This window comes from Phyllobates terribilis, unplaced genomic scaffold, assembly GCF_046119375.1.
Source record: "Phyllobates terribilis strain yellow unplaced genomic scaffold, ASM4611937v1 Scaffold_4__5_contigs__length_816908805, whole genome shotgun sequence".
Taxonomy (NCBI): Eukaryota; Metazoa; Chordata; class Amphibia; order Anura; family Dendrobatidae; genus Phyllobates; species Phyllobates terribilis.
In genome coordinates, this window is record NW_027362764.1 from 349,663,046 (window position 1) to 349,685,730 (window position 22,685).

A 22,685-nucleotide genomic window follows, 5' to 3' on the forward strand; every position below is an offset into this window, starting at 1 on the left:
GCACGGACCGGGTCACAGCCACTCGGAGACTACAACCCCCATCTGATCCGGCTCCGGGTATTCCCCTAAAGAATATGGCCCAGGGGGCGCATCACATACTTAGTGGCGTAACTATAGTCTGATGGGCCCCGATGCAAGATTTGGACCAGGGACCTCCCCCCATCCTGAATAAGTTTTATATATGTATCCTCCATCCTGGTATATATGTCCATCTTCCTGGCTCCATTTTGGTATATATGTCGCCCATCCGTGTATATATCTCTTATCCTGGACTCAATCCTGGTATAGACTCCCCATCCTGATATATACACAGGTGCTGCTCTCAAAATTAGAATATCATCAAAAAGTTAATTTATTTCAGTTCTTCAAACCAAAAATTGAAACTCATATTATATAGAGTCATTACAAACAGAGTGATCTATTTCAAGTGTTTGTTAATGTTGATGATTAAGGCTCCCATTCAATGAAAACACAAAAGTCATTAATCTCAGTAAATTAGAATGATTAACTAAAAACACCTCCAAAGGCTTTGAAAGCATTTAAAAAGATCCCTTAGTTTGTTTCAATAGGCTCCACAATCATGAGGAAGACTGCTGACTTGACAGATGTCCAGAAGGCAGTCTGACACACTCCACACAAAGGGTAAGCACAAAAGGTCATTGCTAAAGAAGCTGGCTGTTCACAGAGTGCTGTATCCAAGCATATTAATGGACAGTTGAGTGGAAGGAAAAAGTGTGGTAGAAAAAGGTGCACAACCGGGATAACCGCAGCCTTGAAAGGATTGTTAAGAAAAGGCCATTCAAAAATTTGGGGGAGATTCACAAGGAGTGGACTGCTGCTGGTGTTAGCAGAGGATTAATCCGCGTGACATCCAGAGTTTAGAACACAGAATGTAGGTTTATTCATATCCAGCATAGGCACAGCATGGAGTCTGGTGTTACTGCAGCATGAGGAGAAACAAAACATATAACAACAATACAGGAAGAGAAGGAGCGGGCATCCTGTCTGTGTGAGTTTTTTTTTTTTTTTTTAAACACAACTTTGTTAACAACCTCACAATATGCACAACATATGAAACAGCACACAGTAGTTGTTGCAATACACATACAGATTAATATGTATTATTCCAACAGCTGGAGTCATTGCTTCAAGAGCCACCACACACAGACGTATCCAGGACATGGGCTACAAGTGTCGCATTCCTTGTGTCAAGCCACTCATGACCAATAGACAACGCCAGAAGCGTCTTACCTGGACCAAGGAGAAAAAGACCTGGACTGTTGCTCAGTGGTCCAAGGTGTTGTTTTCAGATGAAAGTAAATTTTGAATTTCATTTGGAAATCAAGGTCCCAGAGTCTGGAGGGAGAGTGGAGAGGCCACAATCCAAGCTGCTTGAGGTCTAGTGTGAAGTTTCCACAATCAGTGATGGTTTGGGGAGCCATGTCATCTGCTGGTGCAAGTCCACTGTGTTTTATCAAGACCAAAGTAAGCGCAGCCGTCTACCAGGAAATTTTAGAGTACTCCATGCTTCCCTCTGCCGACAAGCTTTTTGAACATGGAAATGTCATTCTCCAGCAGGACTTGGCACCTGTCCACACTGCCAAAAGTACCAATACCTGGTTTACAAACAACAGTATCACTGTGCTTGATTGGCCAGCAAACTCGCCTAACCTTAACCCCATAGAGAATCTATGGGGTATTGTCAAGAGGAAGATGAGAGACACCAGACCCAATAATGCAGACGAGCTGAAGGCTGCTATCAAAGCAACCTGGGCTTCCATAACACCTCAGCAGTGCCACAGACTGATCGCCTCCATGCCACGCCGCATTGATGCAAAAGAAGCCCCGACCAAGTATTGAGTGCATTCACTGAACATACATTTCAGTAGGCCAACATTTTGGATTTTAAAACCATTTTTCAAGCTGTTGTTATAAAGTGTTCTAATTTACTGAGATAATGACTTTTGTGTTTTCATTGGCTGTAAGCCATAATCATCAACATTAACAGAAATGAACACTTGAAATAGATCACACTGTTTGTATTGACTCTACTGAAATAAATTAACTTTTTGATGATATTATAATTTTGTGAGAAGCATCTGTATGTCCTCTGTTCTGCTGCTGTTCTTTAACGTATAGAAGAAAATAAACCATTAAACTCACCAGGAGCGTACATAGAAGTCATGGGGCTCCATAGAAGTATAAATGCACTCTCCATAGTCCTCCATATAATATGCTGCACAGCTCAAAGTATAATGCACCCCATAGACATTCCCCATAAAATAATAGAATAAAGTTACGTTAAAACCAAGTACACCATTGTTTTTCTTATGAAATTCTGAATAAGTTTCATGTGTCACATGATCCTCTTCCCATTGAATAAAATAAAGTTGGATCCAAAATGGCAGACTTCAAAATGGCCACCATGGTCACCACCCATCTGGAAAAGTTTTCCCCCTCCTATATACTAATGTGCCACAAACAGGAAGTTTATATCACCAACCATTCCCATTTTATTTAGGTGTATCCATATAAATGGCCCATCCTGTATAATGAACCCCATAGACATCCACAGTAGTATAATGCACCCCATAATAGTATAATGCACCATCATAGACATCCATAATAGTAGTATAATGCACTCCCATGCGATGGGAGCATGTGACTTTATGGTCATGCTCCCCGTCATGTGCCGACGTCAGTTTCTGGCCTCTGCTTGGCCGATAGCGTGTATTGTGGTGTGCGGACCCACGCGCCGTAATACCTTTCAGCTGTATGCTCATCCAAGGCTGGCAGCTCCCTTTTTAAGTGCCGACCAATGACGTTCCCGATGTGCTAGATGGGAGACAAGTCCGGAGATGCTGCAGGCCATGGTAGCACACAGGCTGCTCACAGAAGCCCGAGCAACATGTGGCCTGGCGGTGTTGTGTTGAAAAATGGCTCCTGGGACACTTTGAAGAAATGTCCGCACCACTGGTTTCACCACCAAATCAATGTAACACCAAGTTGTTAATGCACCTGGAGTGAAGAATAGCGGGGTCCGCCTACTGTACATTATACCACCCCACATATACTGCATTCACACTTATATACACACTATTATATGCACTATATACTACATATGTTCCTATATAGGCACTATTAGGCTATGTTCACATGTTGCATTTTTGCTGCGTTTTATGGAAATTAAAAGCTTCTTTTTACAGCACCAGCCAAACCTATGAGATTTCAGAAATCTCATTCAAATGCTTCTTTTTTTTCCTGACTGAATTGGAAAATTGCTGCTATTTTTTAAAATATGCAGCTTTCAGTGTTTTGCAGCATTTTTCCACCATAGAGAGCAATAGGAAAGTGTAAAAACGCTGGAAAAAAGTAAATCCTGCTTTTTTGCTGCATTTTTGTTGCATTTTTTGAGAATAAAACTAAATTTGTTAAACATGTTCTGTAGACAAATGCCACATATAATCTGCACCAAAACCTACTTTTTTTCTAAGCATATTCTTTACTGATCAGACAGAAAGTTTTGCCTGCAGAAAAAAACCAACATGTCAATATAGCCTTATATGCACTGTATACAGCAAACACACTTACAGGTGCATCTCACAAAATTAGAATATCATCAAAAAGTTAACTTGTTTCAGTTCTTCAATACAAAAAGTGAAACTCATATTATATATAGAGAGTCAATACAAACAGTGTGATCTATTTCAAGTGTTTATTTCTGTTAATGTTGATGATTATGGCTTACAGCCAATGAAAACACAAAAGTCATTATCTCAGTAAATTAAAAAAAATTAACAAAAAACACCTGCAAAGGCTTCCTCAGCGTTTAAAAAGGTCCCTTAGTCTGTTTTAGTAGGCTCCAATCATGGGGAAGACTGCTGACTTGACAGATGTCCAGAAGGCAGTAATTGACACACTCCACAAGGTCCCAGAGTTCCAATTTTCATTTGGAAATCAAGGTCCCAGAGTCTGGAGGAAGAGTGGAGAGGCCACAATCCAAGCTGCTTGAGGTCTAGTGTGAAGTTTCCACAATCAGTGATGGTTTGGGGAGCCATGTCATCTGCTGGTGTAGGTTCACTGTGTTTTATCAAGACCAAAGTAAGCGCAGACGTCTACCAGGACATTTTAGAGCACTTCATGCTTCCCTCTGCCGACAAGCTTTTAGGAGATGGAAATTTCATTCTCCAGCAGGACTTGGCACCTGTCCACACTGCCAAAAGTACCAATACCTGGTTTACAAACAACAGTATCACTGTGCTTGATTGGCCAGCAAACTCGCCTGACTTTATCCCCATAGACAATCTATGGGGTATTGTGAAGAGGAAGATGAGAGACACCAGACCCAACAATGCAGACAAGCTGAAGGCTGCTATCAAAGCAACCTGGGCTTCCATAACACCTCAGCAGTGCCACAGGCTGATCACCTCCATGCCACGCCGCATTGATGCAGTAATTGATGCAAAAGGAGCCCCGACCAAGTATTGAGTGCATTTACTGAACATACATTTCAGTAGGCAGTCATTTCGGATTTTAAAAACATTTTTCAAGCTGTTGTTATAAAGTATTCTAATTTAATGAAATAATGACTTTTGTGTTTTCATTGGCTGTAAGCCATAATCATCAACATTAACAGAAATAAACACTTGAAGTAGATCCCTCTGCTTATAATGACTATATATGTGCTTCACTTTTTGTATTGAAGAACTGAAATAAATTTACTTTTTGATGATATTCTAATTTAGTGAGATGCACCTGTATATACAGTTGTGGTCAAAAGTTTTGAAACTTACAAATTTTAGTTTTTACGGAATTTGCAGCTTCAGATCTTACAGTGGCAGTTTGATAAGTCATTCCTTGCCATGAAAATTAACTTAGGCTATGTGCACACAAAGCATTTTTGATGCGTTTTTGTGGTGGTTTTTCCGCTGCGAAAACACTTGTCAATAGGTCTGCCAGCTATAGCAATGGTAATTCTGATGTGCTGTGCACATGGTGCGGAAATTTCCGCTCAGGATTACCATTGCGGTAAAAACCACAGCATGACCATTGTGCGAGCGTTTCCGCAGCAAATTCGCGCCCATTGACTATAACTGAACCGCATCAAATCCGCAGGTATAATATTTATACCTGCGGATTTGATGCCTATCAATGAAAGTCAATAGCTGCGAATACACGGCGGAAACGCGGTGCGGGTGGTACCCGAATCAGGAGAGGACTACTACTCCTCTCATCCGACTGCCACTTCCGCTGATAACAGCGAGAGCGGCGCGGCAAGGGGCAGCAATAGTCTTCCCAGCTAAGCCGGCGTGCCCAGGGTTAAAAAATAAAAAATAAAGTAAAAATAAAAAAACCCTCTATACTCACCTGTCCGGCGCCCCCCCGGTGTCCTCCTGGTCCTCGGTCCTGGCGATGCTCTCCTCTCAGCGGTCGGCGGTATGCTGCAGGGAACGTGCTTGCTCCCAGCAGTGTACTGTGCTTGCAGGACCTGCAGTCATGTGAATGTTCCCATGGCGTTAAGCTCACCAGGGCTCATCAGCTGGTCTTCAGCTGATGAACCCCAGTGACCTCCTGCAGCATGTATACTGAAAGGAGTGATTTTACACCCCTGTCTGTATACATTGCTGGCTTCTACAGCAGTGACATCAGTGATTGCTGATGTCACTGCTGTAGAAGTGACATGGGTCATCGAGGGACAATCGTGATGGAATCGTGGACTGCGTCATGACGGTGGACAGATGAGGGATATCGTTGCTTGTTTTTTCAGAAGATCTAGGGCTTCATGGACCGAGTAGAATAAAAAAATTGCTTTAAGCCGTGTGTTTTTTATTTTGTTAAAAACACTTTTCTGGTTGTGTCTTTTATTGAAAAGGCAGCGATAACTTTACTACGCAGTTAGTAATGGGGACGTCTTATAGACGCCCTCCATTACTAACGTGGGCTTCATGTCAGCCGCCAAACCCCATTACCCCACTCGCCAACGCTACAGGGCAGTGGGAAGAGCAGAGGCTGAGCGCCACTAATGTTATTACCCATTCAGGGGGCTAGTATTCATGGCCCCTTCCCTGGCTATTAATATTAGCTAGCAGCTGTCTGTTTAGCCTTTTCTGGTTAGATTTTATAAGGGGACCCCACATCAATTTTTTTCTCGGGTCCCCCTGTAATCTAGCCAGTAAAGGCCAAACAAACAGCTGTGGGCTGATATTAATAGCACGGGAACTTTGTTGGCTAATGGCCCCTTCCCCAGCAACTAATATCAGCCCCCAGCTTTCCATCTGCTGGTTATAAAAATAATGCGGGAGCCCACACCATTTTTTTTTAATTTTAGGCTCTGTGCCCACGATTCAGACTTAGCAGCGCTTTGGGTGCATATTTTTTGGTGCGTCCAAAATGCTGCGTTCTATTGAACGCAAATAAATCCACATGTGTTCAATGAACCATGCGTATTTACCACATTCCATTCATTCTAGTGGTCAAATTTCTCTTGTGGAGACTAGCGACTCTGCAAGTGAATTTGACATGCTGCGGTCTTGAAAGACGCGCTGCATGTCAGTATCCACGAGTGATCTACAGCCTCTGATTCACATATAGTGGACACAGGATTTCTAGAGATCCCATCCACTATGCTGTAACATCTGGACACTGCGGGTTTTTTACGCTGTATAAACATGTAACGTCAAAAATGCAGCATCTCCTGACCATGGCCATGTACCCAAACTCACCCCCAGCAAGTAAATTTCTGTAGCAGACACGCTAGTTTCCGCTGTAAATTTTGACCGATTGAAGTGTCATTATATGCAGTGGATTCACATGTACTGACAACAAAAGTGCGGCATTAGAATACTGTGCTTTGGGCGCAGCAAAAATACGCTACATGTAAAGCGCTGCTGAGTGCTGTTTGGGGGAACGTAGCAGCGACTGAAACAGCTGTGAGCTATTAAGAATGGCCAGGGACCATGTTTGCAAAGGGTACCTTCCTAAGCTAAAAATAGCAGCTCACAGCGGCCGCATAAATTACATGAATAGAAATGCTAATGAAGATTGGGTGTATGGGATTAGCTAACACCTAGATCTTTTGTTTGGTGATGACAAGGTATCAATCAGACCTTTTCATGACCAAACCTTATTAAACACACAGACAGAGTAAACACTTTATTTGAAATACAACAAATACACATTCTTTAATTATTTAAATTAACCAATATACTCACCCCAGTTCTGATGGTAATCCAAGGGTTTAAACAATATCCCACCAAATAACTTTATTTAGCTCCAAAAAACATTAATCTACAAAAACACTTCAAAAAACGCATCAAAAACGCACAGAATTTCCACAGCGTTATTCCTGCCAAGGAGATGCAGAAACGCTCAGGAAAATTCTGCTTCAAATCCTGACCGTGCGCACATAAGCTTAAATCACAAAAATCCCTTTTCCACTGAATTTCAGCCCTGCCACAAAATGATCTGCTTACATCACTTCAGTGATCTTCTAGTAAGATTAGATGAAAGAGTTAAGGCAGCTGATATAAATCTGTCATGCTGATTGCTCTTATAATTCACACAGGTCATTTAAAAGGGGACTGGTACTTGAAATTATTGTCTTTTGTTGTTAACCATGGTTACCTCCAAGGAAACACATGCAATCATTATTTCTTTGCATCAAAACATCTTTACAGGTAAGGACATACTGATTGTAAAATTGCACCTATATCAACCATTTATCGTGAACATTCATCCAGAACTCACAATTAGAGCGATGACGTCAGTATAAGGTGACCGGAGTTCATCGGCTATGAACTCCAGTCACCTTAGTGAAGTCGGCACTTGGCACTGAAGCTGCATTCTCACGCTCCGCTCAGTGTCTCCTGGATGCCAGGCTGAGCGGTTGAATCATGCCACTGCTCAGCAATGCATCCAGATGTAGCTAAGTTGGGCTTGTCGTGGGATGTATGGATTATCAGTAGACAGGTGAGGATTTTTTTTTATTAATAAATGGGTAAAAGAGGGACAGGGATCATTTTGTTGAAATAAAGGACTTTGCTCTGTGGGTGTGTTTTTTACTTAAACTGACAGGGGCTAGTGACAAGGGTGTCTTATACATGCCTCTCTATTACTAACCCCTGGGCTTGATGTCTGTTGACATTACAAAGCTGACATCAACCAAAATACTATTACCCCACTTGCCTCCAGGGCAAGTGGGAAAAGCCGAGGCTAAGCACCAGAACTGGCGCATCCAATGGATGCGCCATTTCTTAAGCGGCTAAGGGCTAGTGTTCTTAATCTGGGAGGGGGCAAATATCCATGGCCGCTTCCTAGGCTATTAAGATCAGCCCACAGCTGTCTGTTTAGCCTTTGCTGGTTATTAAATATAGGGGTACCCTACGTAATTTTTTGGGGGGTTCCCCCTTATAATAACCAGTAAAGGCTACGCAGACAGAAGTGAGATGATAATAATAGCCTGGGAAGCTCCATATTTAGTACTCCCTTCCCAGGCTATTAAAACCAGCTCTCAGCTTTCCCTCAGCGGGTTAAGAAAATTTAGGGGGACCACACACCATTTTTATCTTTTAATTCTTTAATTATTAGCTAAATACATGTACAGTAAGTACACACGCGCTGCACTAATTATAAACCTCAATGACATATTTCTTACTATCATCTAACTATTAGTGTTGAGCGATACCTTCCGATATTGGGAAATATCGGATCGGAACGATACCCAATAAGTATCGGATATCGCCGATTCCGATACCGGAACCCAATGCAAGTCAATGGGACAGAAATATCGGAATAAAAATAAACCCTTTCTTTCCTTGTAGGTTAATTCTACATGAAGGAAAACAACTAAGAATAATGTAGAATGTATTGGGGGAGGTGGGGGAGACAATAAAGGCATAGAGGTTTAGCCCAATCAAATGGAATAGCAGGAATTAATATATTTTTTAAGACGTTCTGAGTTACGGAAATATTGACTATGTTAAGTTTTTTTATATTTTGTCAGATATTTATGTTCCACTACTTCCATGCTCTTCACCTTCTTTTTTACTTCTCCCACACTTTCTCCTTCATCATCCTCAGCATCAGCATCTTTCATCAACTTCTTCACCTTATTCATTTTCTTCTTAAGCTTCTTCCTATTATTCTTTTTTTTTACATTCTTCATATTCTTCTTATTCAACTATTATTCTTCTTCATATTCTTATTTGTGACAGGCATTCCTGTAGTTGTTATCTATAAAAGTTTGAAGATTACACCTTCCGTTCTGCCCGTCACAAAAGATTTACAACAGGATTTGTCTGCGTTCAGTTTGGCCTGCAGCAGCAGGTCTTTTCCAGTGGCACCACGAGGAGGAACGGACTTACCCCCATACACTGCTTGGTCATCTTCTGCTTATAATTTAGATAATATCTTTTGCTCTGATTTTTAGTCTTATGCTTAATGTTCTTTTGCTTTTTGTTCTGCAGCCTCTTACACTTCTGCTTCTTCGTCTTCAGGGTCCTCGTCTTCTTCGGGGTGGTCTTCAGGGTCCTCATCTTCTTCGGGGTGGTCTTCAGGGTCCTCCTCTTCTTCTTCAGGGTCCTGGTCTTCAGGGTCCTCCTCTTCTTCTTCAGGGTCCTGGTCTTCAGGGTCCTCCTCGTCTTCTTCGGGGTGGTCTTCAGGGTCCTCCTCGTCTTCTTCGAGGTGGTCTTCAGTGTCCTCCTCGTCTTCTTCAGGGTCCTCCTCGTCGTCTTCAGGGTCCTCCTCGTCGTCTTCAGGGTCCTCCTCGTCGTCTTCAGGGTCCTCCTCGTCGTCGTCAGGGTCCTCCTCGTCGTCGTCTTCAGGGTCCTCGTCAGGGAGATCCAGAGTGATTACCAAGAACCATTTCAAAAAGCTTGAACTTGGAAATGTAGCAGAAGGTACAAGAAGGCTGAGGAACTGCCGAGAACCAGCTGATGGTACTGGAACCCAGATGGGTAGCAGAAGGTACAAGAGCCAATGGAACTACCGAGGACCAGCTGACGGCACTGGAACTCGGTTACTAAGCAGGAGGTACCTGTGCCAGAAAACACTACCAAAGACCAGCAGACGTTGGTGGAACTTGGATACCGTGAAGGAGGCACCTAAGCCAAAGGCACTGCTGAGAACCAGCTGACGGTACTGAAACCCAGGTGAGTAGCAGAAGGTACCCATGTAAAAAAAAGTTGCAAGGCTGCGAGCTGGCCGCAGTTACCGAAACCCACAGTCCTACAGGGGGTGCTTGTCTTATTGGCACTATGGAACCAGCCTTCATTGCCAGATCCCACAGCCCACATAGGAGTCACCTAAACTGCAGGCACCATAGAGTCGGCTAACCCGACAGCAACACGACAGGACAACTCATTGGAGGCAAAGTGACGTTGACACTACCCGGAAACAGCTGGAGTGCTGGAACCAGGCTGGGCAGGAGGGAGTACCCGTGCCAAATACACTGCCGAGAACCAGCTGACGGTACTGGAACCCGGATGGGTAGCAGAAGGTACAAGAGCAAATGGAACTACCAAGGACCAGCTGACGGTACTGGAACCCGGATGGGTAGCAGAAGGTACAAGAGCCAATGGAACTACCGAGGACCAGCTGACGGTACTGGAACTTGGTTACTAAGTAGGAGGTACCTGTGCCAGAAAGCACTATCAAGGACCAGCAGACGTTGGTGGAACTTGGATACCGAGAAGGAGGCACCTAAGCCAAAGGCACTGCCGAGAACCAGCTGACGGTACTGGAACCCGGATGAGTAGCAGAAGGTACCCATGTAAAAAAAAAAGTTGCAAGGCCGCGAGCCGGCCGCAGTTACCAAAACCCACAGTCCTACAGGGGGTGCTTGTCTTATTGGCACTATGGAACCAGCCTTCATTGCCAGATCCCACAGCCCACATAGCAGTCACCTAAACTGCAGGCACCATAGAGTCGGCTAACCCGACAGCAACACGACAGGACAAAGCATTGGAGGCAAAGTGACGTTGACACTACCCAGAAACAGCTGGCGTGCTGGAACCAGGCTGGGCAGGAGGGAGTACCCGTGCCAAAGACACTGCTGGGAAACAGCTGGCGGTGCTGGAACACAGGGTAAATACTAAAAACAGAGTGGAGCCAGAGGTGTAATTGGAGCAAGTTTTAAATCTGTAGTACAGTGGATGAGGACAGAGCATGAGAATTTGCCAGACACACAGCTGGGGATCAGCTGACGTTACTGAACCCCAATAACACGGCAGCAAGCATTGACTGTGCAGACAGCACTTCTGAGCGCCAACTGGTGGTGTTGGAGCTCAGGGATAATACTGAAAACAGAGGAGCCAGAGGTGTAACTGGAGCAAGTTTTAAATCTGTAGTACAGTGGATGTGGACAGAGCAGGAGAATTTGCCGGACACACAGCTGGGGATCAGCTGACGCTACTGAACCCCAATAACACTGGAGCAAGCATTGACTGTGCAGACAGCACTTCTGAGCAGCAACTGGCGGTGTTGGAGCTCAGGGATTACAGTTCAGGTGGTAGAAACATGAACACAACAGGAGACCTGGATACTGTTGCCAACAAATTATTTATTCTGGAAGAGGACTGGCAAATTCATGCGAGATCCAGGCCTTGTTCATTTTGAGAAAAGTAAGCCAGTCAACGTTATCGGAGGATAGTCGCATGCGACAGTCTGTTAGTACACCACCTGCGGCACTAAAGACGCGTTCCGATAATACACTAGCAGCAGGGCAAGCCAGCACCTCCAATGCATACTGGCTAAGCTCTGGCCATGTATCCAGCTTACAGACCCAAAACTTGAAGGGGGAAGAGCCGTCTGGGAGTACACTGAGAGGGCAAGACATGTAGTCTGTCACCATCTGACGGAAACGTTGCCTCCTGCTGACTGGAGCCGTCTGTGATGGTGTAGACATTTGTGGCGGCGGGGACACAAAACTTTGCAACATTTGGGCCATACTGGTCTTGCCTTGTGCTGAGGCGCTGCTTCTGCTCCCTCTTTGTGCAGAGCTTCCTCCACTGCCTCGACGCACTGAGCTGCTTTGTAAAGCACTAGCAGCACTGCTCTCGGTTGGAATGGAGAACATGATGGAATGCACCAGTGCGTCTTGGTACTCCCGCATTTTATGCTCCCGGTTCAACGGTGTTATGAGGCTTTGTAAGTTGTCCCAGTAGTGAGGATCTAGGAGGGTGAACACCCAATAATCAGCCATGTTGAGAATGTGGGTGATGCAGCGGTCGTTTCTCAGGTACTGCAGCATGAAATCAACCATGTGCTGCAGACTGCCAACTGGCCAAGAAACGCTGTCCCTTGCTTGAGGCGTGATCTCTGCCTGCTCTGCATCACCCCACCCTTGCTCTAGATACTGACTACTAGAGCATTGTGTACCTCCCTCCTCTGGACAGATGTCTTCCTCCTCCATTGACTCCTCCTCACAAAGTGTCCCCTGCCTGGCCTTTGTGAGGAACCACGTTGCGCAGACTGTACAGAAGCAGATGGCATTTGTGACTCCTCATCCTCCACCTTTTCCAAAACCTCCTCCCTTAGTGCTTGCAGTGTTTTTTCAAGCAGGCAGATAAGGGGGATAGTCATGCTGACTAGTGTATCATCTGCACTCGCCATCCGCGTGGAATAATCGAAGGCATGCAAAACGTGACAAATGTCCTTCATAGAGGCCCACTCAGTGGTGGTGAAGTGTGAATGGCGCGCACTGCGACCTGTTTGCGCCTGCTGCAGCTGGTACTCCATTACTGCTGCCTGCTGCTCACACAACCTCTCCAACATATGTAACGTTGAATTCCACCTGGTGGGTAGGTCACATATGATGCGATGTTCCGGAAGACGTAATCGGCGCTGCAGAGCTGCAATGCGCGATCTTGCGTTGCTGGAAAGCCGCAAGTGAGCGCACTCTATGCGGACCTTGTGAAGCAGTGCATCAAGATCCGGATAGTCCCTCAAAAAACTCTGCACGACCAAGTTGAGCACATGTGCCAGACATGGCATGTGAGTGAGGTTGCCTAGGCCCAGAGCTGCCACCAGATTTCGGCCATTGTCACACACTACCATGCCTGGCTGGAGATTCACTGGCACAAACCACACGTCGCTCTGCTGCTTGATGGCATTCCAGAGCTCCTGCGCTGTGTGGCTTCGATTCCCCAAAGAAATTAATTTCAATACGGCCTGTTGACGTTTGGCCACGGCTGTGCTCATATCGGTCGTAACAGGTAACCGTTCACGGGTCGATGTGGAGGTAGACCGTGACGGCTCCTGCAGCGCTGATTCTGAGGAACTGGAGTATGAGGAGGAGTCAATGTGTACAGACTGGATTCCTGCAATCCTTGGAGTTGGCAGAACACGTACAGCGCCACTCTCAAGATCTGTACCCGGCTCCACAACATTTACCCAATGGGCAGTGAGGGAAAGGTATGGTCCCTGTCCATGCTTACTGGTCCACGCATGGGTGGTCAGGTGGACCTTACTACTGACGGCGTTTTGTCGCGCATGTTTAATTTTTCCCTCCACATGCTGTTGCAGGGCAGGGACGGCTTGCCTGCTGAAATAAAAGCGGCTGGGCACGTTGTATTGTGGGACTGCCAATGCCATAAAGTTACGGAAGGTGTCAGTCTCCACCAGCCTGAATGATAGCATTTCAAGGGCCAGTAGTTTAGCAATACCAGCATTCAGAGCCTGTGCTCGGGGGTGGTTTGCCGAGTATGGGCGCCTTTTCTCCCATGCCTGTGCTAACGATGGCTGTAGACTGGCCTGGGAGTGTGAGGATGACAGGGAAAGTGGTGCTGTGGGTGGAATTACACTGTGTCTCTGTACAACAGTGCCAGAGGTTCTTCCATGGCGATCATGTGAGGAAGCTGAACCAGCTGTGTGTGAGCTGGAGGAAGAGGCTACAACACGAGCTGAAGAGGTGGTAGGTGGCGCTGTAGGTTGGCCTAGGTCTTCAGTGTGTTTTTGTAACTCCACCACGTGCTTGGTCCGCACAGGTTTCCACATATTTGTGGTATTGAGGTTGCTGTCACTTTTCCCTCTTTTCACCTTCTGATTACACAGCTTGCATTTGACAAAGCAAATGTCATCTGCAACGGTGTCAAAAAAGGACCAGGCACTGCAAGTCTTGGGAGCGCCCGCTTTGGATTTTGGAAGAGCCATGCTCCTAATGGGTGTCGAAGTGGAAGCTACAGGCAACCAAGTCTGCCCCCTCCCTCTCCCTCCTTTTTGGGCCGTTCGGGGAATCTCTTCCTCAGAGCTGCTCCCACCACCTTACTGTCCCTCACGCCATGATGGGTCAAGGACCTCATCATCTACACCACCCTCTTCAAACAACTGCTTCTCCTGGGTAGTGTCGACAGCACAGTACGCACCAGAAGGTGGCACCTGAGTCTCATCATCAGACGCGTACTGAGGTGTGCTGCTGACTATAGGCACTGGCCCACCCACCTCTTCAGATTCAGAGAGACAAAACGGTTGCGCATCACTGCATACTACCTCTTCTTCAAATTCTCGAATTCTGCTTGGCTGGCCCCCTCTTTCCAAGCCAAGAGATTCAGAGAACAGAAGTATTGATGGTTCCTGTACAGGGCTCTCTGACTGCCTGGGCAATTTGACAGGTGGTGAAGAGACAGATGGGTGCTCTTCAGTGCTCAGGACCTGAGAGGATCTGGAACTAATTGAAGTCGATGCGTTAGCTGCCATCCATCCGACAACGGCTTCAATTTGGTCCTCCCGCAGCAGTGGGGTACGGCTAGCGCCTACAAAGCTGCGCATAAAGGACTGTTCCCTGGTAAAACTGGGGGATGCTGAGTCACTGGTGCCCGCAGCAGGCACAGAATCCCCATGTCCTCTCCCTGCAGGCACAGAATCCTCACGTCCTCTCCCTGCAAAAACTCCACGCCCACATGCCTTACTCCCTGCCTTCTTCATCTTGGTAGACTGATAAAGATAGGCAGAAAAATACTAAGGGGTTAGTGTGCTTATTCCTGAACAGCTGCTAACAGGTATAAGAAACACTAATTTTATAAAGTGTGGACTAGACTTTAATATGAGCTAATGTGGCCTGCACAACTGTAAAGTGGAGTGTTTGGTGAACTTTATTTAGGGTTTTTTTGTCACAAAAAGGCACTGGATGTGCCCAAAGATGTAATACCGATAGTATCACAAACTTTTTGTAGCTATTACAATGTAGGAAGGTAACCTACAATGCAATAGATGAGGCTAGAAAAAATAGGCTAATACTAATCTGGCTGGGGCTGCAGGGCCCAATGCTGCAGAAAGGCTCCTCTATCTACTCCTATATAGTGTGTTTGGAACCAATTTAGTTGAATACGGATGGAACCACCACACTAATAGGAGAAATTAGGAAAAATTATCAATTAGCAAAAAAGGACAATGTATGAGGCAGTGGCGCACGCTGAGTGCACTACAACCAGACGTGGCTGAAGCACACTCTACAGCGTGAGCTGCACTCACACACACAGACCTTGCAGACAGCGGTGAACAGCACAGAGAACTGTGCACTAGCGCTGCAAGGCACAGCGATTTATAAAGTAGCTTGGGTAAAGCAGAATAGAGAAAATAGGTAGCTAAAACTGTCCCTCAGAACAACAGCGTCCTATCCCTAACTGAATTCACAGCAGAGTGAGCTCAAAATGGCGGCGGCGGCTTTTATAGTGCATCATGACATTTCGGCAGCCCATCACAGCCATGCCATTAGTCAACATGCCTACATGCCAAACAGGATGTGCCCACACTTCTTAGGATCCTTATTGGCTGAATAAAATGAAACTGGCTCATTGCATTATGGGAACTTCCGATTCCGGTATACGATATGCTAAAAGTATCGGAATTAAGTATGCGAATTCCGATACCGGGAATATCGGCCGATACCCGATATTTCAGTATCGGAATGCTCAACACTACTAACTATCTATATCTGTATATAAGATTGTTTTATTAGTAAGCAACTAGCTTGAACTGACAGAGCATTTCTGTATGTAAAAGCTGATGTTAAAAACGCATTGCATATGCATGTCATATGGATGGTAGTTGAGAAAAATCGCATTGTACTCGCATGACACTTGTGTAACGGGGGGCATGGTAGAAGTCAGTGGCAAGGGGTGCTATTCTTTCTTCATCACCCCGGCTCTCTACAGAAATATAGGGACATGCTTGTCCCTGGGTGTGTGTGGTGTGCTGTACTCTGGGCGGTATGCTGTGGGAGTCTTTACTCACTTTCATGCTTGGTTCAGATGGGTGTAGATCTTCTGCGCTTTGAATGAAACACGACACACTTCTTTAAAAACAAAACAGTCCAGTTTACTTCACCAGCACGGACTTGGAAACAGGGGATTACAGATACAACACAAGTTGCATACAACGGCATTCACAGATGGTAAAACACAGTCTCAGTCCCCACACAATGCTCTTCACGGTGTGACTCGGTCCTAGGGGAAAACGGCCTCTGGACTTACACGTAATGAAGCTCCTGCTTCAGCCCCCGGCTCCCAATGCCCGACTCTAACAGGGACTACCTCGCTCCTGAGGCTCCCTAGTCCTGGCACATCCATTAATGCCTATTGGCTGGAAGAGGCCAGAATCCACAAATTGACCTATCGAGTATGGACTATACCGTAGTGTGCCCATTGCTGTTATCCCTCCTTGTAGTTTCCACACACACCCACGCTCTTCTTGTCTGTGCTCCCAGCACATCTATCCTGCTTGAACCTTACTCACTAACTACTAAAATGGCCAAATCTAATCTCCCAGAGATCCCTCAGTCCCTAGCTTGTCACTGAGGGCGGCCCAACTAGTTAACACTGTGTACCCCAACTAACATACAGGGGACAATAGTATCAACATGCAACCTACTGCCATCTAATGGCCATATCATAAATAACACATTTGACTGCTACATGATGACGACCCGCCAGCCTTGGAGGTCTTGGGCAACTAACCCCCCTTCCCATTATCGGGGAACATAACTTCAGGCCACTCGGCCATTTTAAGGAACAGTCCTTAAGAGAACAGCTTGGCAACTGCCATAGCAAAAACTCAGACTCTGTGAGGTTTGTGCCTCAGCCTCCAACAGGGTGGCTACAGGGAACATAGAAGAAAGGTAGAGGCAGCATCTCTTCAACCATCTTTCTCCTTTGGTTCCCATCGTCCTTTCCTCATAACATTCCATGCGGCGCAAGAAGGTGGAGTCTGCAACATCCAGGGCTGATCGGGATACCTTGCTCTTCCTGGATCTTCCAATGGCAGACTTTCAGCTATGGTACCGCTATTACCCACCTGGGCAGTGCCATAATTCGTGATTTGGCAGTGCTCAACTACCTGCAGAGGGGTGGTGGGCATGGTTACTACTCTCCTGGACCCTCCAGCCATCACAGGGACATCAGGATTCTCTTCCGGGACATTGAAGACTTGCAGGTGATCTCTCACTTTCGGCCCGCTCGGAGATAGGGACTTCTTCAGTCGGACTCCGGGCAGACTCCACCTCGCTGCCAGCTGGCTCCCCCGAAGCTGGGACATTCCTTTCAAGTCTGGGGCCTTCCAGTAGTGGTATCATATCAGACCTCCTCTGCATATGGTATACCCTAGCACGATGTGCCTGTGTCCTGGCTTTCTCGATAGCCACCTGTTCCTCCCACTCTTCTTTATCGGAATCCAGATATGCTGCAGCATTGGTCCGGCCCTACCAGCCTTTCCTACACCATCATTTCACAAAATCAACGATTTCCCCTGCATAGAGGCTGTGCAGCCAGGAATTTTATTTTTATTACACTCCTATTTACATATACTTCGTCTCCAGAAAACTCCTTCTCCAGAAAGCAAAAACCTTTATCCAGGTCAAAAGATCTCACGCGCCCCTGAGTCTGCGCATCCTCCACGGCCCTTTATCTGGCAAAGCTAAATCCCTCCAGCCAACGCCTGAAAAATATGTCGGTCCACTTCCTCTCTTCGATAACGTCAGGGTGCCAGGGGAGACGGGCCAAGTGTAAAGCTGGAGGTAGACATGCTTCAGGCCGGTCCCTAGAGACTAGCGCCAGGAGGTCATGCTCCATCCTTCTCCAGCGTACCACTGTGGACTCTTGCGATTCGGCCGCTCAGGGTTGCATAGGGAGGGCAACGTCTCTTACCGGGTTCGGCAGCTCTGCGTGCAAGGAATCAGCTCCACTAGGCCCCCAGGGTGTAGTGTGGACATGGGTGATCTATACATATCTTCATCCACTTCTGCCGGCGTGGACCCCGGGGGTGGGTGACACAGGCCCAGCAGCCATTTCTGGTACACGCGCATCGGAGGTGCCAGTCGCAGGGTCCAGGACTTCAAGGCCTGAGCACGAGATTTATGGCTGAGGCATCTCACTCCAGCACCAGATTGTCATCTCGTGTAGGAGCCGGCTTGCCTCAGGTTGAGGAACGGTGCTCCATTGCACGCTCATTGGCGGGAGCACAGTCACACCAGCAGCAGTTTCCTGCGTGGCCTAGGCCCCAGTGACGGCCCCTTGAGTCTCAAGGTGATCATTCCCTCGGCGTCCAATGATGCTGATGCAGCTAGCTCTCCTTCCTCCGGCTCTGGTGAAATGCGGGAGGGATTATACGGTTCCATGCTGACACGCGTCCTTTCAGCAGAGTGATGGGACAGGAAAAGTGGCTCCGGAGTCTCCAAGCTTCTTTTCCGGTCCAGACTCCGCCTCTTCCAGGGCCATCTGAATGACGCGATACCATCCGCATCACCCATCACTCAATGTAGTCCCGCCCGTGGCTGTGCCCACTGTCCGTGTCGTCGCTCATCCAGGGGGTTGGTCTTCATCTTGAACCGCGCCCTCTTGTTGTAAATTACTCCTCTTCTGGGCCGAACCTTAGCTGATGGACGTCCTCTTCTCCAGGCCGGCCTCTGGATGGGTTGGGGGAATTTTCGCACCTCCATGTGCTTTCTCCGCCCATGAAAGATCAGTCTTTTACCGCCAATCTCCGCCATCTTGGGACCCACATTGCAAGCCGCCATCTTAGGATCGCCATCTTCGTCCGTCATCTTGGTTCATACATTTTTCACTCTCTGTTTGTCTTCAAGCAATTCATCTGCGCCAGGGGCAATTTTCTTGTGGTCCTTATTCAGAATTTTCTCTCCGGTGCCAGAGGACCTATTCACCCCGCTGTTTGGATGCGAGGACTTTGTATCCTGACAAATGTAATGGAGCGTAGGTTAGTAGTCAGTGGCGAGGGGTGCTATGTTTTCTTCATCTCCCTGGCCTGCTACAGAAATATAGGGACATGCTTGTCCCTGGCTGTGTGTGAAAACAGGGGATTACAGATACAACACAAATTGCATATAACAGCATTCACAGATGGTAAAGCACAGTCTCAGTCCCCACACAGTGCTCTTCACGGTGTGACTTGGCCCTAGGGGAAAACTGCCCCTGGACTTATGTGGCGCCCCTGAGGGTTCGACCACCACAGGAATGCTGCATCTCTCTGATGGGGTGTAGTATCCCTCCTTCGAGGTAAGAACAGTGCAATGATCAGGACCTCACCTTCACATCCAACACCACACTTCTCCCACCAGGGGGGGCTAGTAGGCACTACTGTGCTGCCCCTACTGGGAATTGGGAGACTGGGGAACCAAAAGTTAGGGGGAACCATCTAGTGGGTGAGGGTGGAGGACTCACATTTAGTTTACACTTAATATTTCATATTTAATAAACAGCCATTTTGGCTCATGGTTCTGGGTGAACCTGCAGCGGATGGAGACATGGCCCTGGTACCCTGGCCTTGGGTCGAGGGGCAGGTTCGAGTTAACGGATGTCTCAACCCGGTCAAGGACCATGACCAAGAAGGCCTCGAGCTTAGGAGTGTAGCTCCACCGCAAAAGGATCCCAGGGGGGATACAGACGGAGCGGTATACGCCACCTGTCCTCGCTATTCTGATCTAGTCAGAGGGATTCCGGCTGCAAAAGGGGTACCGGCCCCCGATACCTGACTTTGCTATTCCACGTCCTAGTCAGGGAAGCCCGGCAGGCCCTGAGGATCCCACCGGGTAACGGACGGAGCGGAGCTGCCACCCGTACCCTGTTTCTGAGCTTAGTCCAGAGGGAGACCCGGCCTATCCACACACACACACACACACACACACACACACACACACACACACACACACACACAAACACACACACACACACAGATAGGAAAGGACTCGGTCTGAAGTCTAGGAACACTCTGGTGCAGGGTCCTGATTAAGCACTTGAATTACTCGAAGGTTGTCGGACCCCCGTCCCTGGTGACCGCAGAACTCCATGAGGAGCAGGGAGAAGCCTTGCAGCTGCACTCTCCACCGTGAGTAAAAACCCTGGAAGTCAACCCCTATGGCCTCCGGACTCTATTTCCGCACCGCGCAGCACCAGACATCCTACATTACAACTCCCTCCATCCTTGTCTCTGCCCTGAGGCCCTGCTCTGCCTGTGGGGAGTAGTATCAACGATGGCTGCCACAACACCCCGCCTCAGAGGACTGCAGCAACGCTGGTGGCCTTCACCAGGTACCACAGGTGGCGTAGTCGATAGCAACCACTCAACCCCGATAGCCCTTACATCCTTTATAATGTGACGGCCCTGGGCACGGAACGGGTCCAGGCCACGGCTGCACCCCACCAAGAGACATAGAACCCGGCTCCGAGTAACCCCCATCTTCCCAGGGCAGGGCTGCGAGCGTCACACTTACACGTAGGGAAGCTCCTGTTTCACCAACAAGGTCCCAATGCCCGATTCTAACAGGGACTTACTCGCTCCTGAGGCTTCCTAGTCCTGGCACATCCGTTAATGCCTATCGACTGAAAGAGGCCAGAATTCGAAAATTGACTTATCAAGTATGGACTATACTGTAGTGTGCCTATTGCTGTTAATCCTCCTTGTAGTTCCCACACACACCCATCTCTATTCTTGGCTGTGCTTCCAACACGTCTACACGTCTATCCTGCTTGAACGTTACTCACTAACTACTAAGATGGCCGAATCTAATCTCCCAGAGATCCCTCAGTTCCAGTATTTTTCATACTGTGCTGATAGATAAGTCTGCCATCATGCTGCATTCTCTTTATTTATCTCATATTCTGGAAATCACCCCAACGCGTTTCCCCTTCCTGTAGGTTCTTTATTTATCTATCAGCACAGTATGAAAAATGTATTTAGAGTAGGCAGTCACCTATTACCTGTTTATAACTCACATTATCAGGGTCTAGCAGGGAAAGTGAGGGACAGCCGCCGTTGAATGCGGGCGCCAGACTCGTATACTAGGGTACCAACCTCCATGACAGGCAGTATCAGTTGAGGCTTTTTAAGATAAATCTGCCCTAAGTCTATATTGGATACGAATGCTTATCATGTTTAAGACTTTACTAGCCCATGTGTGGCTATCTATTTCTATTTTTGACTGAATGTTAAATAGTCCCTAAGGGATATTGGACGGATCTTGATATAATCATGAATTTTCTTACTCGCACATCACAAGGGTTTTTGGTGTTTTTTTAAAAAGAATCAGAATAAAAATTATAATTTTAGAGGTTTTTCATGTTTACACATATTCTAGTTACCTCTATCTCAATAGAGACTTTGTACGTTTGAGAGTGGAGTAAGCCCCTGCAGAATCATGTGGCAGCAGGTTATCTTCCAGCAGAATTAAAGTATGGCTATGTGCCCACGATGCAGAAATGCTCCCGATTTTTCCTGAGCGTTTCTGCATCTCCCTGTCAGAAAAAACGCATGCGGATTTTACATGCGTTTTTCCTGCCAGGGACAAGCGGAAGTGAAGTGTTTTTCACTTGCATTTCTGCATGCGGGTTGTCAAGCCCTTTCCAAGCGATTTGAGCATCACTTGGAAAGTGCTTGACAACTTGGTCACACTATATAAATCCATGCAAACGGCATGAATTTATATAGTATGACCAAAAGAATGGTAAAAAATAAAAAATAAATATTATACTTACCCTCTGATGGCCCCCGGTGTCCTTGTCCTGGCTTGCCGGCAGCTCACGGTAGACTAAAAGGACCTGCCATGATGTCATTTAGTCATGGGACGGGTCACATGACGGCCGACGCCAGAGGTCGCGTGACCCGTCACATGACTAAATTACGTCACTGCAGGTCCTTTAGTCTACCGCGAGCTGCCAGCAAGCCAGGACAAGGACACCGGGGGCCATCAGAAGGCAAGTATAATGTATATTTTTTATTTTATTATTTTTTTTACAGGTACTATGGTACCCTGGTCCAGAGGAGAGTCTCCTATTCTCCAAACCCGGGTACCATCCGTACATTGGAACGCATGGATTCAGCATGTACAGATTCAGTGGTGCGGATGACATGCAGTCCAATGCAAGTCAATGGCGGCAAAAACGCCGTGATTCCGCTAAATAATTGGTAGTGCTGAGGATTTTTCCACAATGATAATCCGCAGTGGAAATTTCCGCAGCATGTGCACAGCACATGAGGATTATCATTGGGGAACATGACAGACCTTCTACCAAGCGTTTTAAGTGTTTCTGCAGGGGAATTGCCGCTGCGAAACACTTAAAAAATGCATAGTGGGCACACAGCCTATCAAGCAATTATATTCCAACCACCAGAAACTTTTCTCCCCTGACTTAACCTGTGGAGTAAAAGCCGAGAGTCCCCCAATATAATAGACAATTTGCTGGTTT